We start from the raw sequence: 5,270 nt of genomic DNA, 5'->3' as shown, positions 1-5,270 counted from the left end.
GGCTGATTGGCATTTCTTCCTCGGCAGAGTCTAAGAAAACCTTTCATTTGGTGCCGAAACCCGGGAGGAGTTGTCTGCTGAAGACCACTCCTCTCCCTACTCCCCGAGAAAACTTCGTGGCCACCCCACCAGTCCAGACTAAGAACCAGGGTAAAGGCCGTTGCCCTTAAGTTTCTGGTCCTCAAACACTGATTCTGGGGCCCCGTCTTCTGGAGAGACTGCTCTCCATCAAATCCCAGTGCTGCATCGGGGTGACCCTTCAGGGAGGGACTGCCCTCCAACCACTGAGAGGCTCTAGGCACCGGAGGTGATGTCCCTGGGCCTAGATCCTCATTTTTACCAGACCGGACCAGCAGATTGGGTTGAGGGACGCCGATTCCCATCTGCTGCTCCTCGTGAGACAAGGAATGTGGGGGCAGGAGTCCAAGCCAGATCCTAAATCACCTCTAGGGTGCGTTCTGAAAAATTTGAAAGTAATTGATCTTGGCCTCAAGCGAAAACAGCTGATTTTTCTATCCTCTAGGGCTTGGCTGTTCTATGAGTTTGATAATTGTGGAACCTGGCCTCCTAAAGGCACTTTTAATTTTGTTACCCTTACTGACCTAAATAATTTTTGCAGACGGACTGGCAAATGGTCTGAGGTCCCCTACATTCAGAGCTTTTGGGCCTTGTGCTCCCGCCTGGCTCTCTGGCAAGTTCTCTTTGCTCGAGGGAACCCTGAACCTGTCCAGTCTCCTAAGCCTACTGCCCCAGAACCTCCCTTCTCCTTTTCTGATCCCCCTGAAGATCTTGCTTCCCCTCCTCCCCCTCCTCCTCCTTAGCAGCTCCCACCAATGACTACTCCAGCCCTGGCCCTCCCCTCTCAACCAGATTCTCCCCCTACCTCTGAAGACCTTTCCTTTCCAGTCAGCTCACATACTCACTCTCGTCTGAATCTAGAGCCCCTAGACTCTCACATTTGCCCTCTCTGGCAAGTGGCAGAAGCAGAAGGTGTCATTCAGGTTTGTGTCCCTTTTTCACTAACTGACCTCTCTCCAATTGAAAAACGCCTAGGCTCGTTCTCCACCAACCCTACCAATTTTATCAGGGAGTTCCAGTACCTAGTCCAGGCTTATGACTAGGTATATAGCATGACCTGCATAGCATGACCTACACATCACTTTAACTTCCACCATGACCCCAGACAAGCGCAACCACGTCCGGACTGCAGCTAGGGCTCATGCAGACCAAACCCACAGCACCAATCAACTAATGGAAGTAGGGGCTGAAGCCGTGCCAGAGGCAGAACCAGGCTGGGGCTACCAGGTAGGACAGGCGGGTTGGAGACACCGCAACCAAATGGTCGAGTGCCTGATAGCAGGTATGCACCAATCTGCTCAGAAAGCAGTCAATTACAATAAGCTCAGAGAGGTCACCCAAGGCCCCAGAGAAAATCCAGTGCTGTTTCTCAACAGACTAAATGAGGCAATGGTGCTCCATACCCTCCTTGACCCGGCTTCTAATGCTGGGGCCACTGTCTTAGCTATTCACCTTATCTCCCAGTCGACCCCAGATATTAGAAGGAAACTGAAAAAGGCTGAGGATGGTCCCCAAACCCCCATCCGATATCTGGTAAATAAGGCATTTAAGGGTTTCAATAACCAGGAAGCAGAGGCTGAGGCTGCCCACCAGGCTCACCTACAGCAAAAGGTAGCCCTGCAAATCCAAGCCATGCTAGCAGCCTTGGGGCTGGCGGCAAACACTGGCATGTGGGCTCAGCTTAAGTCTGGGCCAAAGAACACCCCACCATGCGGGGGGCCTGTTTCAAGTGTGGCAGAGAAGGGCACTGGGCCTGCCAGTGTCCTCAGCCTCGGCCACCAAGAAAGCCTTGCCCCAAGTGCCGACAGCTTGGGCGCTAGAGGGATGCCTGTCCCCTTAGAGGCTCGTCCCCAGCGCCTCCATGCTGGGGACCAGCCGATCAAGGTGCAGTCTCTTCCCTGGTTGCGCCAGACTAGGTGACTGAAGGGGCCCGAAGACCCCTATCACCCTTACTGAGCCCAGGGTAATGCTGCAGGTAGCGGGTAAGTCCATCTCTTTCCTAGTGGACACTGGGGCCTACCTTCTCTGTTTTACCATCTTTTTCAGGACCTCTTACTCCTTCCCAGATCTCGGTCATGGGGGTTGACGGACCCCATCTCGCCTGTGGTGAACCCCCCTGCTTAGCTGCAGTCTGGATGGCTTTCCCCTTTCCTATCCATTCCTTGTCATACCCTCCTGCCCTATTCAGCTATTAAGATGGGATGTCCTCCAATTATTAGGCACCACTCTTCAGATGGCACAAAACCCAACCCCTTCCCCCTCCCTTATTCTCCTGCTGTTGGAAAACCCAACTCCTCCTCCAGCTCCACCCATTTCCCCCTCCATGAGTCTTCCCAATCCCTCCTGTCCTTTCCATCCGTTTACAGACGAAAGACAGAGAATTGCGGTTGGAGTCTTGGCTCAGCCGGGAGGCCCAACATACTGCCGAGTTGCCTACTTATCGAAACAGCTTGACCCTACTCTACGTGGATGGCAGCTGTACCTCTGGGCATTAGGGAACGTGGCTGAACTCGGGAAGGAAGCCTTCAAACTCACTCTGTGTCAACCTGTTACCGTATTTTCCTCTCATCGCCTTGTGGACCTGCTATCCCACTGAGCGCTCTCTCTTTTGAGCCCTTCCCATCTACAGGAATTCTACTGTAGAATTGAGGGGAGGGCCCTGTTTGTTGAGGGGAGGGCCCTGTCTCTCCAGCTCTCACTGCACCTCAACCCAGCCACCCTCCTTTCAACCCCCACTACAGACATAGAGCCGGCCCACTCCTGCCCAGAAGTACTAGACTTCCTGGGTCAACCTCTAGACTGTATATCTGACAAGCCTCTCTCCGAGGTGGATCTCACTCTATTTGTAGATGGAAGTTCAGGGCTCGGAACGGATGGCCAGAGATGATTGTAACTGCGGCCCATGCAGTTACAATTCTGACTGAAACCCTTAAGGCCAATAAGCTCCCTGAAGGCCAATACGCTTTCTGACCTCTCAGAAAGCTGAACTCATAGCCCTCACCTAGGCATTTACCCTAGCCCAGGTTAAGAAGGTTACTATCTACACAGACTCCAAATATGCTTTCTTGGTTGTTCATAGCCACTTGGCTTTGTGGAAGGAAAGGGGCTTCCTCACTACTAAAGGTTCATTCGTTGTTAATGCCTCCCTCATTGCCAAACTCCTCCAGGCCACAGACCTGCCCACTGCCATAGCAGTGGTCCACTGTAAGGGTCACCAGGCCTCACAGGACGCTGTTTCCCGCGGCAATGCCTGGACAGATGCTGTGGCTCGAGAACTCACCACACAAGCCCCGGCACACACCATCCTCTTTCTGACCACTGGTATTTGCCCTGCCTATACCCCCCGAGAGTACTCCACCCTCCTCTGGCAGGGGAGGGATCCAGGAAATGAGGGGTGGGTCTTCCTCAAAGGAAAAATAGCCCTACCCCAAGAACAGGCCACTGCAATTCTCTCTGAAATTCACCAATCTTTACACATTGGTCTGAAAGCTCTGATGAGGTTTCTAGACCCCTTGTTTACTCATCCTACTCTTTTCCAAACTATCAAGGAAGTCCACTCTAAACATGCCATCTGCTCCAGGACATCCGCCCAGGGAGGAATGAAACCTCAGGTCCTGGGCCATCAAGTACATGGACACCTCTCGGGACAAGACTGGCAAGTCGACTTCACACACATGCCTCCTCATAAAAAAATTCTGCTACATTTTAACTTTTGTTGACACGTTTTCAGGTTCGATTGAGGCCCATTCCACGACAAGAGAAATAGCAGATATGGTAGCCGACTTGCTCCTCAACCACATTATCCCATGATTTGGGCTGCCCTCCTCTATCCAGTCAGACAATGGTCCAGGCTTCATCTTCCAAATCGTCCAACAGGCCCCCACCTCCCTTGGCATCACCTGGAAGCTGCACATTCCTTATCATCCCTAGTCTTCTGGTAAAGTAGAACGGGCTAACAGTATCCTAAAAACCCACCTAACCAAACTTACCATAGAAACCAGAAATTCCTGGCTCTCTCTGCTCCCTCTGGCCCTCACTCAAATACAGGCAGCCCCACGGGAAACAACAGGACTTAGCCCTTTCGAACTACTGTACGGCCGCCCTTTCCTTATTAACCATAACCTGCCAGTATATACTCCTCCTCTGGCCTCCTATCTGCCCTATCTCTCTCTCCTCCGGCATCTTCTTTGTGAACACTCAGACAGAGTTCTTCCTCTGGTGGAGTTGGGGTGGGGGGGTGGCAGGGTGTCTGGAGACAGGCCCAGTCACTCTCCTACAGCCTGGAGACCAGGTATTACTCAAAGAGCTCTGACATGGATCGCTCCAGCCCAAGTGGATGGGGCCTCATACTGTTATTCTAACCACCCCCACAGCAGTGAAACTGGTGGGTCAGCCAGTGTGGGTCCGCCCCTCCCACCTTAAGCTGGCCCCTGCCTCAAGAGAGTGGTCAGCGCAGCTCATAGGAGATACCGGAGTCTGCTTTACTTGAACACCAGGTTCTCCCAATGGGGTCTCTACAAATCCTTCTTCTCCTTCTTGCTTACCCATCCCTGCCAAAACCCCCTCCTAACCTACAAACCAAATACATTTGGAGTTTCTTTGAACGTGAAACATATGGCAAACACGGACAGGTAAATTTTCACCCTGTCACTTCTGCGGACTGCCCTCCCTCTGGTTGCTCTACATCCATCCTTCTCTCTGCTCCCAAAAGTAGCTTTAGAGGGCTAGATGGCAGGACTGCCCCGTACAGATGGCACACTCTCTGCTTCCTCTATTATCGGACGGATGGTAAGTGCGAACTCTGACCAGACACTAATGGGGGCTGCCCCTACTGCTATTGCAAATACCGTAAATGGAGAACTCTCCAGCCATGGCACTTTACCATTTATGACCCATGGGACTCCAGATGGGAACAGGGAGTGAAGGGAAAACTATACCAAAGCCTCTGACATTTGTATCTCCAGAGTTCCATTGAAATATACCAAACTCTTGTTCTAGGACCATGGAATACAACCCTATTAACTGATACCATATTAACACATGAACAGTCCTTGCAAACACAGATCCAAAAAAGAAAACAGAGTGCCTCCTTTTCTTGGCTAAGCCTCATACACCAAGGAATTCAACTCTTCAATATCACTGACATAGGAAACATCACCGATGGTTTCCTGTGTGCTTTTCTTGACTGGTCC

This window comes from Sturnira hondurensis, unplaced genomic scaffold (genome assembly GCF_014824575.4).
Source record: "Sturnira hondurensis isolate 20B ecotype Veracruz unplaced genomic scaffold, ASM1482457v3 Scaffold0022201, whole genome shotgun sequence".
Classification (NCBI taxonomy): domain Eukaryota; kingdom Metazoa; phylum Chordata; class Mammalia; order Chiroptera; family Phyllostomidae; genus Sturnira; species Sturnira hondurensis.
Note: the sequence above shows the minus strand (reverse complement) of the source record.